Here is an 18953-nt window from a genome sequence, read left to right on the forward strand (position 1 = left end):
TATTGGAGTATAATTGCTTTACAATGGTGTGTTAGTTTCTGCTTTATAACAAAGTGAATCAGTTATACATATACATATGTTCCCATATCTCTTCCCTCTTGCATCCCCCTCCCTCCCACCCTCCCTCCCTATCCCACCCCTCCAGGTGGTCACAAAGCACCCAGCTGATCTCTCTATGCTATGTGGCTGCTTCCCACTAGCTATCTACCTTACGTTTGGTAGTGTATATATGTCCATGCCTCTCTCTCACTTTGTCACAGCTTACCCTTCCCCCTCCCCATATCCTCAAGTCCATTCTCTAGTAGGTCTGTGTCTTACCCCTAGGTTCTTCATGACATTTTTTTTCTTAAATTCCATATATATGTGTTAGCTTACGGTATTTGTCTTTCTCTTTCTGACTTACTTCACTCTGTATGACAGACTCTAGGTCCATCCACCTCATTACAAATAGCTCAATTTCGTTTCTTTTTATGGCTGAGTAATATTCCACTGTATATATGTGCCACATCTTCTTTATCCATTCATCCGATGATGGACACTTAGGTTGTTTCCATCTCCGTGCTATTGTAGATAGAGCTGCAATGAACATTTTGGTACATGACTCTTTTTGAATTATGGTTTTCTCAGAGTATATGCCCAGTAGTGGGATTGCTGGGTCGTATGGTAGTTCTATTTGCAGTTTTTTAAGGAACCTCCATACTGTTCACCACAGTGGCGGTATCACTTTACATTCCCACCAACAGTGCAAGAGGGTTCCCTTTTCTCCACACCCTCTCCAGCATTTATTGTTTGGAGATTTTTTGATGATGGCCATTCTGACTGGTGTGAGACGATATCTCATTGTAGTTTTGATTTGCATTTCTCTAATGATTAATGATGTTGAGCATTCTTTCATGTGTTTGTTGGCAGTCTGTATATCTTCTTTGGAGAAATGTCTGTTTAGGTCTTCTGCCCATTTTTGGATTGGGTTGTTTGTTTTTTTGTTATTGAGCTGCATGAGCTGCTTATAAATTTTGGAGATTAATCCGTTGTCAGTTGCTTCATTTGCAAATATTTTCTCCCATTCTGAGGGTTGTCTTTTGGTCTTGTTTATGGTATCCTTTGCTGTGCAAAAGCTTTGAAGTTTCATTAGGTCCCATTTGTTTATTTTTGTTTTTCTTTCCATTTCTCTAGGAGGTGGGTCAAAAAGGATCTTGCTGTGATTTATGTCATAGAGTGTTCTGCCTATGTTTTCCTCTAAGAGTTTGATAGTTTCTGGCCTCACACTTAGATCTTTAATCCATTTTGAGCTTATTTTTGTGTATGGTGTTAGGGAGTGATCTAATCTCATACTTTTACATGTAGCTGTCCAGTTTTCCCAGCACCACTTATTGAAGAGGCTGTCCTTTCTCCACTGTACATTCCTGCCTCCTTTATCAAAGATAAGGGGACCATATATGTGTGGGTTTCTCTCTGGGCTTTCTATCCTGTTCCATTGATCTATCTTTCTGTTTTTGTGTCAGTACCATACTGTCTTGATTACTGTAGCTTTGTAGTATAGTCTGAAGTCAGGGAGCCTGATTCCTCCAGCTCTGTTTTTCATTTTCAAGATTGCTTTGGCTATTCGGGGTCTTTTGTGTTTCCATACAAATTGTGAAATTTTTTGTTCTAGTTCTGTGAAAAATGCCAGTGGTAGTTTGATAGGGATTGCATTGAATCTGTAGATTGCCTTGGGTAGTAGAGTCATTTTCATAATGTTGATTCTTCCAATCCAAGAACATGGTATATCTCTCCATCTATTTGTATCATCTTTAATTTCTTTCATCAGTGTCTTATAATTTTTTGCATACAGGTCTTTTGTCTCCTTAGGTAGGTTTATTCCTAGATATTTTATTCTTTTTGTTGCAATGGTAAATGGGAATGTTTTCTTGATTTCACTTTCAGATTTTTCATCATTAGTGTATAGGAATGCCAGAGATTTCTGTGCATTAATTTTGTATCCTGCTACTTTACCAAATTCATTGATTAGCTCTAGTAGTTTTCTGGTAGCATCTTTAGTATTTTCTATGTATAGTATCATGTCATCTGCAAACAGTGACAGTTTTACTTCTTAGTTTCTGATTTGGATTCCTTTTATTTCCTTTTCTTCTGATTGCTGTGGCTAAAACTTCCAAAACTATGTTGAATAAGAGTGCTGAGAGTGTGCAACCTTGTCTTGTTCCTGATCTTAGTGGAAATGCTTTCAGTTTTTCACCATTGAGGACGATGTTGGCTGTGGTTTTGTCATATATGGCCTTTATTATGTTGAGGAAAGTTCCCTCTAAGCCTACTTTCTGCAGGGTTTTTATCATAAATGGGTGTTGAATTTTGTCGAAAGCTTTCTCTGCATCTATTGAGATGATCATATGGTTTTTCTCCTTCAATTTGTTAATATGGTGTATCACGTTGATTGATTTGCGTATATTGAAGAATCCTTGCATTCCTGGAATAAACTCCACTTGATCATGGTGTATGATACGTTTAATGTACTGTTGGATTCTGTTTGCTAGTTTTTTGTTGAGAATTTTTGCATCTGTCTTCATCAGTGATAATGGCCTGCAGTTTTCTTTCTTTGTGACATCCTTGTCTGGGTTTGGTATCAGGGTGATGGTGGCCTCGTAGAATGAGTTTGGGAGTGTTCCTCCCTCTGCTATATTTTGGAAAAGTTTGAGAAGGATAGGTGTTAGCTCTTCTCTAAATGTTTGATAGAATTCGCCTGTGTGGGCTTCCCTGGTGGCACAGTGGTTGAGGGTCCACCTGCCGATGCAGGGGACGCGGGTTCGTGCCCCGGTCCGGGAGGATCCCACATGCCGCGGAGCTGCTGGGTCTGTGAGCCATGGCCGCTGAGACTGTGCGTCCGGAGCCTGTGCTCCGCAATGGGAGAGGCTCGCGTACCGCAAAAAAAAAAAAAAAAAAAAGAATTTGCCTGTGAAGCCATCTGATCCTGGGCTTTTGTCTGTTGGAAGGTTTTTAATCACAGTTTCAATTTCAGTGCTTGTGATTGGTCTCTTCATATTTTCTATTTCTTCGTGATTCAGTCTTGGCAGGTTGTGCATCTCTAAGAATTTGTCCATTTCTTCCAGGTTGTCCATTTTATTGGCATAGACTTGCTTGTAGTAATCGCTCATGATCTTTTGTATTTCTGCAGTGTCAGTTGTTACTTCTCCTTTTTCATTTCTAATTCTATTGATTTGAGTCTTCTCCCTTTTTTTCTTGATGAGTCTGGCTAATGGTTTATCAATTTTGCTTATCTTCTCAAAGAACCAGCTTTTAGTTTTATTGATCTTTGGTATCGTTTCCTTCATTTCTTTTTCATTTATTTCTGATCTGATTTTTATGATTTCTTTCCTTCTGCTAACTTTGGGATTTTTTTGTTCTTCTTTCTCTAATTGCTTTAGGTGCAAGGTTAGGTTGTTTATTCGAGATGTTTCCTGTTTCTTAAGGTAGGATTGTATTGCTATAAACTTCCCTCTTAGAACTGCTTTTGCTGCATCCCATAGATTTTGGGTCGTCGTGTCTCCACTGTCATTTGTTTGTAGGCATTTTTTTTAATTTCCTCTTTGATTTCTTCAGTGATCACTTCGTTATTAAGTAGTTTATTGTTTAGCCTCCATGTGTTTGCATTTTTACAGATCTTTTCCTGTAATTGATATGTAGTCTCATAGCGTTGTGGTCGGAAAAGATACTTGATACAATTTCAATTTTCTTAAATTTACCAAGGCTTGATTTGTGGCCCAAGATATGATCTATCCTGGAGAATGTTCCATGAGCACTTGAGAAAAATGTGTATTCTGTTGTTTTGGATGGAATGTCCTATGAATATCAATTAAGTCCATCTGGTTTAATGTATCATTTAAAGCTTGTGTTTCCTTATTTATTTTCATTTTGGATGATCTGTCCACTGGTGAAAGTGAGGTGTTAAAGTCCCCTACTATGAATGTGTTACTGTCGATTTCCCCTTTTATGGCTGTTAGTATTTGCCTTATGTATTGAGGTGCTCCTATGTTGGGTGCATAAATATTTACAATTGTTATATCTTCTTCTTGGATCGATCCCTTGATCATTATGTAGTGTCCTTCTTTGTCTCTTCTAATAGTCTTTATTTTAAAGTCTATTTTGTCTGATATGAGAATTGCTACTCCAGCTTTCTTTTGGTTTCCATTTGCATGGAATATCTTTTTCCATCCCCTTACTTTCAGTCTGTATGTGTCTCTAGGTCTGAAGTGGGTCTCTTGTAGACAGCATATATAAGGGTCTTGTTTTTGTATCCATTTAGCCAATCTGTGTCTTTTGGTGGGAGCATTTAGTCCATTTACATTTAAGGTAATTATCGATATGTATGTTCCTATTCCCATTTTCTTAATTGTTTTGGGTTCGTTATTGTAGGTCTTTTCCTTCTCTTGTGTTTCTTGCCTAGAGAAGTTCCTTTAGCATTTGTTGTAAAGCTGGTTTGGTGGTGCTGAACTCTCTCAGCTTTTGCTTGTCTGTAAAGGTTTTAATTTCTCCATCAAATCTGAATGAGATCCTTGCTGGGTAGAGTAATCTTGGTTGCAGGTTTTTCTCCTTCATTACTTTAAATATGTCCTGCCAGTCCCTTCTGGCTTGTAGAGTTTCTGCTGAAAGATCAGCTGTTAACCTTATGGGGATTCCCTTGTATGTTATTTGTTGTTTTTCCCTTGCTGCTTTTAATTTTTCTTTGTATTTAATTTTTGACAGTTTGATTAATATGTGCCTTGGTGTATTTCTCCTTGGATTTATTCTGTATGGGACTCTCTGTGCTTCCTGGACTTGAATATTTCCTTTCCCATATTAGGCAAGTTTTCAACTATAATCTCTTCAAATATTTTCTCAGTCCCTTTCTTTTTCTCTTCTTCTGAAACCCCTATAATTCGAATGTTGGTGGGTTTAATGTTGTCCCAGAGGTCTCTGAGACTGTCCTCAGTTCTTTTCATTCTTTTTTCTTTATTCTGCTCTGCAGTAGTTATTTCCACTATTTTATCTTCCAGGTCACTTATCCGTTCTTCTGCCTCAGTTATTCTGCTATTGATCCCATCTAGAGTATTTTTTATTTCGTTTATTGTGTTGTACATTGTTGTTTGTTTCATCTTTAGTTCTTCTCGGTCCTTGTTAAATGTTCCTTGAATTTTGTCTATTCTATTTCCAAGATTTTGGATCATCTTTACTATCATTATTCTGAATTCTGTTTCAGGTAGACTGCCTATTTCCTCTTCACTTGTTTGGTCTGGTGGGTTTTTATCTTGCTCCTTCATCTGCTGTGTGTTTTTCTGTCTTCTCATTTTGCTCATCTTACTGTGTTTGGGGTCTCCTTTTTGCAGGCTGCATGTTCGTAGTTCCTGTTGTTTTTGGTATCTGTCCCCAGTGGCTAAGGTTGGTTCAGTGGGTTGTGTAGGCTTCCCGGTGGAGGGGACTAGTGCCTTTGTTCTGGTGGATGAGGCTGGATCTTGTCTTTCTGGTGGGCAGTTCCACATCTGGTGGTGTGTTTTTGGGTGTCCGTGGACATATTATGATTTTAGGCAGCCTCTCTGCTAGTGGGTGGGGTTGTGTTCCTGTCTTGCTAGTTGTTTGGCATAGGGTGTCCAGCACTGTAGCTTGCTGGTCGTTGAGTGAAGCTGGGTGCTGGTGTTGAGATGGAGATCTCTCGGAGATTTTTGCCATTTGATATTATGTGGAGTTGCGAGGTGTCTCGTGGACCAGTGTCCTGAAGTTGGCTCTCCCACCTCAGAGGCACAGCACTGACTCCTGGCTGCAGCACCAAGAGCCTTTCATCCACATGGCTCAGAATAAAAGGGAGAAAAAGTAGAAAGAAAGAATTAGTAGAAGGAAGGAAGGAAGAAAGAAAGAAAGGAGGGAGGGAGGAAAGAAGGAGGGAAGGACGGAAAAAAAGAAAGGAAGAAGATAACGTAAAATAAAACAAAGTAAGATAAAATATAATAAAGTTATTAAAATAAAAATATAATTATTAAGAGACAAAAAATTAGAAAAACAAAAAACAGACGGATAGAACCCTAGGACAAATGGTGGAAGCAAAGCTATACAGACAAAATCTGACGCAGAAGCATACACATACACACTCACAAAAAGAGGAAAAGGGGAAAAAAATCATAAATCTTGCTCTCAAAGTCCACCTCCTCAATTTGGCATGATTTGTTGTCTAAAGGAGGGAAGGAAGAAAAGAAAGAAAGAAAGAAGAAGGAAGGAAGGGAGAGAGAGAGAGAGAAAGGAAGGAAGGAAGAAGATAAAGTAAAATAAAATAAAGTTATTAAAGAATAATTATTAAGAAAAAGGAATTAAAAACAAAAACAAAAAACCGACAGATAGAACCCTAGGACAAATGGTGGAAGCAAAGCTATACAGACAAAATCTCACACAGAAGCATACACATACACACAAAGTGAGGAAAAGGGGAAAAAATCATAAATCTTGCTCTCAAAGTCCACCTCCTTAATTTGGGATGATTCGTTGTCTATTCATGTATTCCACAGATGCAGGGTACATCAAGTTGATTGTGGAGCTTTAATCCGCTTCTTCTGAGGCTGCTGGGAGAGATTTCCCTTTCTCTTCTTTGTTCTCACAGCTCACAGGGGCTCAGCTTTGGATTTGGCCCGGCCTCTGCGTGTAAGTCGCCGGAGGGCGTCTCTTCTTTACTCAGACAGGACGGGGTTAAAGGAGCCGCCGATGTGGGGGCTCTGGCTCACTCAGGCCTGGGGGAGGGAGGGGCACAGAGTGCGGGGCGAGCCTGCGGAGGCAGAGGCTGGCGTGACGTTGCACCAGCCTGAGGCGCGCTGTCCTGGGGAAGTTGTCCCTGGATCCCAGGACCCTGGCCATGGTGGGCTGCACAGGCTCCCCGGAAGGGGGGTGTGGATAGTGACCTGTGCTCGCACACAGTACTCTTCGTGGTGGCAGCAGCAGCCTTAGCATCTCATGCCCGTCTCTGGGGTCCACGCTTTTAGTCGCGGCTCGCGCCCGTCTCTGGAGCTCCTTTAAGCAGCGCTCTTAATCCCCTCTCCTCGCGGACCAGGAAACAAAGAGGGAAGAAAAAGTCTCTTGCCTCTTCGGCAGGTCTAGAGTTTTCCCGGGCTCCCTCCCGGCTAGCCGTGGCGCACTAACCCCTTCAGGCTGTGGTCACACCGCCAACCCCATTTCTCTCCCGGCACTCCGACCGAAGCCCGAGCCTCAGCTCCCAGCCCCACCCGCCCCGACGGGTGAGTAGACAAGCCTCTCGGGCTGGTGAGTGCCGGTTGGCCCTGATCCTCTGTGCGGGAATCTCTCCACTTTGCCCTCCGCACCCCTGTTGCTGCACTCTCCTCCATGGCACCGAAGCTTCCCCCCTCTGCCATCCGCAGTCTCTACCCACAAAGGGGCTTCTAGCGTGTGGAAACCTTTCCCCGTTCACGGCTCCCTCCCACTAGTGCAGGTTCCGTCCCTACCCTTTTGTCTCTGTTTATTCTTCTTTCTTTTGCCCTACCCAGGTGCGTGGGTTTTTTTTTGCCTTTTGGGAGGTCTGAGGTCTTCTGCCAGCGTTCAGTAGGTGTTCTGTAGGAGTTGTTCCACGTGTAGATGTATTTCTGGTGTATCTGTGGGGAGGAAGGTGATCTCTGCGTCTTACTCTTCCGCCATCTTCCTGGAAGCCTCTGTCTTTGTTTTATTTAACTGTACGTTTTTTTAAACAATGATACTGTAAAAGAATATTCAAAAATAAATTTGAAACTATAGATTTCATTGTAGTTACATAAAGTCTATAAAATCTAACAAAGATTTATATTTTAGAACAAAAAATTACAGTTTGGGTTGGGTTAGTTTCATTATAAGTTAATTAATAAGATTTAATTTCAATCAATATATGCATTATCTGACATATCAGTGTAGACGGAAACCTAATAAATAACAACATTTGGTAAATGTATTGCCTTAAAGCTTGCATTATTTGTTACTGAATATTTGATAAGTGAACTATACTGGGCAAAAAATCATTTCCATTTATCCAACTGACAAATATTCATAATGCATATAATATGAGGTAAATTTGATACTTCAGAAAGCAGATTTTTATGTAATTCTACTTCACTAATAAAACATAATAATAGCTAACATTTAGTATGTACCAGTCATTAAGTGAATTATCTATGTAATCTTTACAACGACCCTGTAAATTAGATATTGTTATTATCCCTATTTTACCCAGGAGGAGTCTAAGAAACATAGAGGTTTGAAATTTGTCTTGGAATCCATGGCTATTGTGTCTTTGTCACATGTTAAACCCAAGCAGTTTAACTGTAGAGGCTAGAGATTTATTAATCATTATGCTGTATTAAATGCACTATGTACACTGACCATGCCTGTTTTTATTTTACATTCTAGTAACAGGCTTTTAAATTTATAATTAACATGATTTGAAGTAACAAAGCCAGTAACATATCTCTTGCCTAAAATTAACAGCTGTCTTGTTGTTATAGAGAATTCCTAACTTCTCTTTAAAATGAATTTGTGATCTAGCTGAAACAAATATTTGACTTAAGTGCAGGCTTATTTACAGGTCCAAAGATGAAGGTCAGTGACCTGTTCAAGGCTGTACAACTAGTCCATGGGAAAGCATACAAGCTCCATGTGTTTCTACTGTTGAGGCTTACTTTTATGACTTGGTACTATTCCTAATTATAAAAGTAAGGTTTAGATTCAACCCATTAGTGAATCTTCAAAATATTCTCTCAATTTTATTTAGTAATAAAATTGTTAAATTGTGGCTCTTATTAGCATTAAAAACTAATATTCAAGAGAGATTAAAGGATCAGAACTGCACAAGTGAGTAAACAGACTTGATTATAAGGACACCTAATTATTACAAGGTAGGATATAATTAAGTGCTAAAGTTGTACAATATAAAGACAATAAAGGCTGCGGAGTTTCTAAGGAGGAAATCAAAGAACTGTATTGCTTTGCTGGGCTGTGATTGCCAAGTTGAAAACTTGGAAAAAAAAACAAAATTAAAAACAAAGCAAGTTGACACAAGGTCTTATAATTCTGTCTAGTCTTGTCAGTTTGTCTTTTGAAGACACATAGTTTTGATCAGACAATTCTAATTCTATCATTTCCTTAAAATCAGACTATCAATGTACCAAAATAAGCAAGATAGCAGAGCAAGGAAAGCAGAAATTGCGATGAACATTTGTTTTATGCCTGCTGTGTTCTAGAAACATTTTCTTTCCCTATTCAAATTTGTGTTGTAGGAGTTTTGCTCCTGCTCCCATTTTACAGATAAGTAGACTGAGGCTCAGAGGGTCTGAGGAACCTTGTATGAGATTGTACTTATTAGTGATAGAGACACAATTCAAACTCAGGTCTGCAGTGATTTAAGTTCTGTGCTCTCCATTGCTCTATGGCAAGCCCTCTTCCTGTCTGGAAGATCAGGAAGCTAGCACCCAGTATTTATTACATCCTACCAGGAGTCTTTGTGGAGGGCTGGAAGGCTTTTCAGAGTGGCCAGGGAAGATAGAGCCATCAGTCTGAAAATAATACTTTCCCTTGGGAGGAAGGTGATTAGGAGGGTGGTATCCAGCTGTGGCCACATCTGGGCACTGGAGATGGGCTCAGTCAGACTGGCCCCTCTCTTGCTCAGCAGCACTGCCTGGGAACCTACCTGGGTTGGCTGATTGGTGGGGGGTGGCTCCTTTTGACATGTGGATGACTACGTTAGTACTCAGGGGATGAGAATGAGTCGAACAGAGCTGGGAAATTAGAACCATTCATTTTCAACTGTTGTTTCTCTTTGTTGACCTTTCTTTTCATGTTTGCATTATTTGTGAAATTCCTTTGCAAACTTAAGAAATCTGCCTGTGTCTCCATCACTGCCCCAGTCTTACTGCCAGGGGAGAAGGGAATCTAATGAATAGCGAATGTCTTAAGCAAATTCACTTAATTTGTGGACTTTTTTGAAAGGGGGAGGGGTGTGTGTGAATTTTTAAGAGTTAATCATTGGGAAATGAGCCCAAAAATCTCTGTTGATGATTTCGGACCTGTGGCCTTGGAGTCGTGGTAACAAATGTGACAACAATGACAGCTGACAAGTAATGTAGGGATGCCTTGTGCCAGGCACTGTACTAAATGCTTTGATAGATTATTGTGTTTAATTTTCACAACATTTCTGTGAAATAGGTGCTGTTATATCCAAATTTTAGCTAAGGAGAGCTTAGGTCATTTGTCCAAAGCAAGTTGTGTTAGAGTCAGGGGACTTCCCATATCCTATTGACTGTGGCACCAACTAGCAAGTATTTGAATTTAAAAGTTGACGAAATAATGCTCAAACTGTATGGGTGAGCAAACAGTACATTTTAAGATGAAATAAATAATCTATAAATGTGAAGAGCAGACCTAAAATCTGTATATTGCTAGAAAGATGCCTTTAAATAATATCCCATTCTAATACTGTGCATTTCAGTGTTATTATAAACAGCATCAATTTGAAGGATAACAAATGGGTATGCTATTGTGTCTTAATGGGAATGGTGTGCCATAGTCAAAATAACTGAACTAATATGTTTTATACCATATTTTACATTCCTCTTCTGAAAAATATTCGAAAGGGTAAGGTATACAATTAAGCTAATTTAGCTCCCAATTCCAGCTTCCCTACATTTTGAAGATATGTGGTATTTATTTGCATTTTTATTCTTTTTTTGTTTGTTTTATGTGCTCATTTTAGTCTTACCTGTTTTCTTTTCTTTTTTAACAGTCACATCCAGCTTTTTATTGCCTAAGCGGTCTGGGGCTTGCTTCATCACTCGGCTTTGCTGCGGAGTGCTCCTGTAGAGCTCACTGTTGCACATTGAAGATCCACCATTTTGGTGAGTGGAATCATAGCTACAATTTTGTGTTTTGCTGTGCCTCAAGTTCTGTTTGCATTGTTGACCAAAGTGCTTTCATGCAGAGCACAAAATAGGGCTCTTCCAGCTCTGTGCAGGAAAGCTGGCTTTTCTTTTTTTTTTTTTTTTTTTGCTTTTTTCCTTATGGACAAAAGTAATTAGTACTGTCATTTTCTCTCTGCAATCTGCGATTGTCTCTCTCGCTCCCAACCCAAGAGAATGACTTTACCATTCTTCAGTCATGCATCTGGTTCTTATCTACCTGGATGGACTCCCCCTCCAGCCCCCAATTCCTCATTCCCTAGCCTCTAAGAATAATTTGGCCACCACACTTTTGGTATTTGTTATGTACATATGGAAATAAAAGGTGATGGTTTTGATTAGCTGGACCACATAGCATCACATTGTCGTGTGTAAAGACCTTTTGGATAGAAAAATTTGTTCCCCTTGATCTGTTTGATGTTGTTAATCTGTGCAGGCAGAAAGCAAAAAGGAAGCTGGCAAGCCTTTCTAATGCTCCTAGTAAAATCCTTTCTGCTTTTATTGTCCCTGAACTGGCATCCTCAATATATTTCTACAGCATCTAACATCATATATCAAATGTCTTCCTAAGGCTTTCTTGGGCTTCCTACATCCATTTTTCTCTGGTGTTTTGCTTTCTTCTATCTTGCTTTTATACTTTTACAAGTCAAATCCTACCAAGTTTGACCCATAGATGAGTTCTATGGGGACAACTAATATATTATGCACTTCTAATTTGGGAATGGGACATCTGACTTAGCTAAAACATTAGTTACAGAATAATTTCAGTAATTTGAGTATGTATAGAGATTTTTGTGGCCAAGGATGAGGTATGAGAGGAGGTCCAGTAAAGACTCTTAAGTGATTAGATGGATAACTGGAAAAGGTATCTGGATTAAATCCTTTTTTCTTTTTCTATATTTTTTTATTGCTTGCAGAAGCTTTTCCAATGCAAATGAGGCAGTGAGTATAGGTCTAACGTGGCTGAGGGAGTGGGCATGGAAATAAGGGAGGGATGATGATGGGAATACCCTCAGGAAGGAGGTGTGTGTAATACAGTCATCAGACAGCTTAGTTCAATCAGTCAGTTTAGAGTCTACTTTCTCTAAAGTAACGTTGTTCCTAGTGTCTTGGAGATCGGATCCAAACTGGGTTGTACAAGGAAAACTTGATTTTGTTAGAGCACAGCTCTGACTTCACGGTTGCTCACACACAGATGAGGCACCATCCTCTCCCAGAATCATCTCCCGGTTCCACTTCGTGTCTTGGAAACTTGGGTCCATCATTGTTTCTATTCTTAAGGAAATATCACCAAGTGTTGCAAATCCATTATAAATGCAGAGTTGTTAATTTTGGAAGGAATAGGAGGGCGTACGGTGAAACAAACCTAAGACTCTGACATATCCATGCTAGCCCATCTGTCCTCTCCCAGAGCAAGTAACAGAGGGGAACACTGCAGAGTTAGAGGAGGTGAGTTTGGTGGGGCAGGGCCTAGAAGAATGAATCCTGCATTGGAGAAGGAGGCCTGTGTTTAGGATTCCTAGAGGATTTTCCTTACTTTGTCAGAGCCAGCAATTGTCCCCTGTTTTTCCCTTTCTTGCTCATCATCCTAAGTTTATCATCTAAAAGGCTTATAACATTTTGATTAGGTTTTCTGGAGAAGATGGATCTTTGGTACATGGTGGTCAGGCAGAGGATAATGAAGAGTAGCATGTAGATGTGGGAAGAGGGAGAAAAGGCTACATGGTCTTAGGAACTTCCTTGATAGTGAAAGCAGGTCTCCAAATCTCAGTGATCTGCCTAACGTGCTGGCCTGAAAATTCATTATGCTTTCTCAAAGTTCTCGTTGGGTTTTGCCATCATTTTAGTTAGGGCAGTACTTTGGTAATTGACTATTGCAACCAAAAATGCCTTGAATTTTGGCCGAATAACAAGCCAGTCAGTGAGGCCAGGCTTAGTTTTCAGAAAACTACTATTAACTTTGAAAAGAAGTTCTTCACAATAACTCTCTGGCATCATATTTTATATTCTGTTGAACCTGTTCTCAGGAAATACCCACCTACTTGGAAAAGGACTCTGCAAGGCTTCTGCCCTCTGCTGTTCATTCAGAGTGTCATTTGCAGCCCTAATAGAATCAGTGAGAGTAGCTTTCCCAGACAATAGGAGGCTTTATAAATATAAGCTGGTGTTTGCCCAGGTTTTCACTTTCCTCCTAGACCACCGATGGCTATTTTTCTTTTCAACTTAGGCTTATGCCTGAAGTTTTAAATGATACTCTCTTTGCTCATAAGAGGCAGAATAAAGTATACAGCTTTTCTGGCCAGGGATCTACCTTAAACGTTTCCATGTGGCTCCTTTTGCTTCACTGGTAGTATATAAAATGGTTTTTACTCCATGGTGATGGTGGATTGATAGAAAACACAAGATTTAAATGGAGGTTCTTATAGTTCTAGGACAGTCGTATGTGCTTTCAACTAGACTAGGATGAAATGCAAGCTGTGATTTTATCATCACTAAAACATGCCTTTTGGCTATTTTTCACTATTTTAAAAATGAAGATGAAAGAGAAAGCAACTTAAAAATCATAGAAAAAACTGTGATACTTTGAAAGATTGCCTTTGATAAGGGCTAAACAGAACGAATGTTTCTTGATTTCCAATATTATTGAAATGAAACCCTACTTTAGGTAGGAAATTTGGGGAAATCAACAGATCTACATGAAGGCTGTGTTTTCAGCTACACATGGGCAGTGGGTGAGGTGTGGATTTAATTCCCCATCAGTAGAAAGCAAGTGACATTTTTCACTTTCCTTCCCATTTAAAGAGTTCATAATAATCAGCATGTACTGAATATATGGGACCACGTCTCTTTAAAAAAATAAGATTAACACATTTATTCTCTAGTTTCAAATCCACTTCTGTATAAGAACTGAAATTATTAGCATCATTTTGAAAGTATTACACTAAGCTCTTTTTTTCCCCTTTGCTTTTTTTGCCTGCAGAGAAACACCCTTTAATACTCAACATCTAACCTTTAAGATGAGTGCATTTTGAAATTTTTTTTTCCCTGCATTACATGCCTGAGTTGCTTCCTAACATTGTGAGACTTACAGCAGGTTTTCTTTAAATATTTCACATTCTCTCACATACAGTCATGCAATATTATATATTTCACAAAATATTTTCTTGAAAATTTAAAGAACAAAGTAGAACTTATATAACCAGAACTAATATATGATGTTTGTGGTGTTTTAATATAACAATTATGAATAGATGAAAAGCAGAAAGGAACAGTTAGTAAATGCATACCATGTACCACATTTAAAACATGTTTTCTCCTTAATATAAATTATTTTATTTAACATAAAAACAAAGTCTTATTTAATCCTAAAATCTGCGGTCCAAGAGGTTAAATATTTTGTTCAAGGGAACCAAGTTTTTGGGTCCAATCTGTTACTCCAGATACTGATCCACTGATTGAACATTTTTTGACCAGCAAAAACATGGGATTATTCTAGAGAAAACCATATGTTTTATTATAAAGAGTTACATAACTTTCTAAATTATGGATTGTCTTGTTTAAATTCCTGCTGTTGTCACTTATGCTGAAGTGGGACTAATGTACTTAGCATTTTTGCCAACCATCATTGGATGCAGATTTTGGTTTCCATGTCCCTGAATGTATCAATATATATCAGGGAGATATTTGTAACATGGACTAAGAAAATTATAAAATGCTATTTAAATTTTTAAGTAGCTCATTTGGAAAATTGACATGGAATACCTTTGAATGACTTTGTTTACTATTATACTACAGTTACAAAAAGAAGAAAAGTATCCTATAGCTGCTTATTGTATCTTCAGAACTATGCAAAACAGGATGAACAAATAGAACAGAATTTGAGTAAAACCAAGCATCTCAACAAGGTGTTGAGTAAATAAAGGAAAATAAGTAAATGAGTTCAATTTGACTGAAAAACTAAAACATAAAGATATATTGTTAAAAGGTCAGTTTAAGGGCTTCCCTGGTGGCGCAGTGGTTGAGAGTCGCCTGCCGATGCAGGGGACACGGGTTCATGCCCCGGTCCAGGAAGATCCCACATGCCACGGAGCGGCTGGGCCCATGAGCCATGGCTGCTGAGACTGCGTGTCCGGAGCCTGTGCTCCGCAACGGGAGAGGCCACAACAGTGAGAGGCCCGTGTACCGCAAAAAAAAAAAAAAAAAAAAGGTCAGTTTAATATAAATTAAATACCATCATACATAATATAAATTATAAATAAGTCAAAAGATTATAGTCAAGGTCTTTAAATGGATATTTGTGTGTGTGTGTGTTGTGTTCATGCATATCATACCCAGTTCCGTAGAAAATGGGTTGCAAAAGTAAGGCATCTTAATAAAGAATGTAAGAATACAAGATCATAGTCATACAAAGAATAAAATATCAAGAGCATAGGGAAAATAAATAAATACAGTTGAGTCTCCTTATTTGTGGTAGCCATGTTCTATAAAGCTGTCTAAAACACTGAATTAGCAAATGCTGAACCACTGCTCCTAGGGGGAATAGAGGATTAAGTAAGTGCAACCCTGTGGTCGCAACGTTTTTATCAATCAATAGATCAATATGTAACCTTGTTTTATGTGTGTTTCTGTTTAAAAACAAAAGAAAAAAGAAAAGAAAAAAAAAAGACTTCTTATTTAATATACATTGTTGATTGTTAACAGTGAACTCACAGACAACAGCACTATAACTCCCCCCTGAACAAAGCTTGTCTAACACATGTCCTTTCTCCATTAGGCACATCACAGCCTTTTTGCACTTACATCACTAGACAGCACTTCAGTACAATGCTTGGGGGTCATTTTATTTTTTATTTTTTTTAATAATATTCTTTTTTTTTTTTTTTAACCCCCACATTTGTTTATTTATTTATTTTTGGCTGTGTTGGGTCTTCGTTTCTGTGCAAGGGCTTTCTCTAGTTGTGGCAAGCGGCGGCCACTCTTCATCGCTGTGCGCGGGCCTCTCACTATCGCAGCCTCTCTTGTTGCGGAGCACAGGCTCCAGATGCGCAGGCTCAGTAATTGTGGCTCACAGGCCTAGTTGCTCCACGGCATGTGGGATCCTCCCAGACCAGGGCTCGAACCCGTGTCCCCTGCATTAGCAGGCAGATTCTGAACCACTGCGCCACCAGGGAAGCCCGGGGGTCATTTTAAATAGCAAAATCACCAGCAATATGCACAAAAATGTAAAAATGTGACACTATGGAGACAATGAAAAAGGCTTATTTATAATATGAGCACTGACACCACGAGGCAGTTGCCTTATTCCATCTCAGCTGGAAACCTGCATCGGGTGATTCAAAGTTTTCACTGCTCTGTGCCAGGAGTCTTGATTTCAGAGTTACAAATATCTTCAGTTCCTCTGTAAAAAGAAGTTGAAAGTGGGTGCACCTGTGTTCAGTAATTAATGTTTCAATATTTCACCTTATTTGGAAATTATCTAGATATTCATTGAATAGTCATCGTTTAACTTATCTCTGTACAGATGGTTCCTGACTTACGATGGTTTGACTTAAGATTTTTCAACTTTATGACGGTGCAAAAGAGATTCACGTTCAGTAGAAACAGTACTTCGAATTTTGATCTTTTTTCGGGCTAGTACATGTAGTATGATGCTTTCTTGTGATGCTGGGCAGCGGCAGTGAACTGCAGCTCCCAGTCAGATATTCAGTCATGAGGGTCAAAAACTGATACACTTAAAACCATTCTATACCTGTGCCAGCATTCTGTTTTTTACTTTCAGTACAATATTCAATAAATTACAGAAGACATTCAACTCTTTATTATAAAATAAGCTTTGTGTTAGATGATTTTGCCCAACTATAGGCTAATGTAAGTGTTCTGAACACATTTAAGGTAGGCTAAGCTAAAGTATGATGTTTGGTAGGTTAAGGGTATTAAATGCATTTTCAACTTATATTTTCAATTTACAGTGGGCTTATTGGAATGTAACCCCATCTTAAGACTGTAGAGCATTAAGGTTTCAAGTGACCAAAAAGATTTTGGAAAGTATATTTAAGTTGACATGTCATAAAGCATAATTATTGTTGAAAAGTTTATTTATAAACTTCTATCTTATTTACATCTACTTATTTACTTATTCTTAACAATTATGTTTAGATTACTAATGAAAATTTCATGAGGCATTAAACAGGTGAACATAGTCTTTTTTTAAATTTATTTATTTTATTATTTAATTTAATTTATTTATTGTTTCTGGCTGCTTTGGGTCTTTGTTGCTGCTTCGTTGCTTTTCTCTAGTTGCAGTGAGCGGGGTCCACTCTTCACTGCAGTGCACAGGCCTCTCATCGCGGTGGCCTCTCTTGCTGCGGAGCATGGGCTCTAGGCACACGGGCTTCAGTAGTTGTGGCATGTGGGCTCAGCAGCCGTGGCTTGAAGGCGCTAGAGCACAGGCTCAGCAGTTGTGGCGCACGGGCTCAGTTGTTCCGTGGCATGTGGGATCTTCCTGGACCAGGGCTCAAACCCGTGTCCCCTGCATTGGCAGGCGGACTCTCAACCACTGAGCCACCAGGGAAGCCCCTGACCATAGTCTTAAGTTTTCTTTCTTGCTGATAAATTCTGTAACCAAGATAACGTGAGCTTATTTGAATGTTAGTAACCAAGATAGAATAAAAGTAGTATGTTTAATGTTGATAACACTAAAAATATGCCTGTTTTAATTAAGCCAACAAACTTAAACTAGCTTTTATTTTCTGAAGATTATCCTAGATCATGAAACATGAAAAACAGTTTAATTAATTTCTATATTTCTGAGAGTATACTTGATTTATATAAGCAGTTGTTTGTCTTTGAGACAATTAAATAGAACTATTTACAAATTAAATTTGGCGATATCATCTGGGGGTAGAAAAAATATCACACACCTATAACATATATACATAGACATATATAAACTTACAGACAAACTCAGATCTTACAGCTTTTGTTTTAAAATTTTAGCCATGAGACAAATAAAATAATGCAAAACTCACTAGCTTATAAAAGAACAGTTGAATCCAAATTGTGTTTCTGGCACATAGAATAAGTTAAGGTTATCTGCTCAGATGGCTAAAGCTTTTACTAATATTCGTGGAAAAGACTTTTAAGAATTTTCATTCACCTAATTCCCAAATAGCTTCTTTTTTTTTTTTTTTTCTAATAAGAATTACCTTCCTGAAGTTTGCATTTCAAGAGATGGCTCTGGGTTCCTAGAGAAGACCAGGTAGAGCATTTACATCTCAGAGAACACAGAGAAAGGATTTAAGTTTCTCAGAAAAGGGATTTTGTTTCCTAAATTCAGACTTTTACAATATCTGTACGCCTTTCAGTTGAATGGGGGAGGCTTTGGGGTTGGTAAAAAGGATAAGTGGGCTTTGAATTTTTTCTATAGTCACATTTCTGTTCTTGTAAACACTAGATTTGTAAGACAAATAAAACTGTTTGCTTTTAGTTTCTCAAAGAATTGGATTGTAACCTGAATGATATCCAGAAGCTGACCCAGCCATCCAACTACATTATACTCAATTTGCTTCTTTATATCAGGAAGAAGATCTTCAGCTAAGACGGAAATCAAAAGATTCCCGTGTTCTAGATTTAGAGCTGGGTGTCTTTGGAATGTTTTAGTAAATTCTTCCACAGTAGCTTCAGAATGCTTTTCTTTCCCTGTGGATACGTAGTTTCATTTTAGCTTTGGGAAGAAGGCCTGAAAGAAAGTTCCTATAAGGCTCTGAATATCAACTTCCAACTTGACCAACTTCTGAACATAAGGCCACTTAAAAAAAGTCCTTTTGAATATCTTGTCAGGTTTCAGCCAGGACAAACAATAAATATTCTTGGCAGTATTGAACAACGCTGTGAACACAAGAGGAGTCCCCAGAGAGAATGCAAAGGATATTGGCCTCCCAAGACCCAGAGCCATATGTCAAAGATAGACATAAGAAAGAAAAACTCAGTTCCCCTGAGAGCTGGCAACACTCAGTA

General features: G+C 38.7%; 1 protein-coding gene across 1 annotated transcript in view; it reads left to right on the forward strand.

Moving 5' to 3' along the window:
* The first annotated feature begins 6629 nt into the window (after positions 1-6629).
* Positions 6630-18953, forward strand: part of TENM2 (teneurin transmembrane protein 2) — a 1209082-nt gene continuing 1196758 nt past the window's right edge. Inside the window, exons 1-2 of the mRNA XM_029218183.1 lie at positions 6630-6654; positions 10766-10877. The gene's annotated coding sequence lies outside the window, so the exon portion shown is untranslated. The remainder of the gene's footprint in view (positions 6655-10765; positions 10878-18953) is intronic.

Source organism: Monodon monoceros, unplaced genomic scaffold (assembly GCF_005190385.1).
Source record: "Monodon monoceros isolate NGI ecotype Baffin Bay Population unplaced genomic scaffold, NGI_Narwhal_1 Super_Scaffold_12, whole genome shotgun sequence".
Lineage (NCBI taxonomy): Eukaryota > Metazoa > Chordata > Mammalia > Artiodactyla > Monodontidae > Monodon > Monodon monoceros.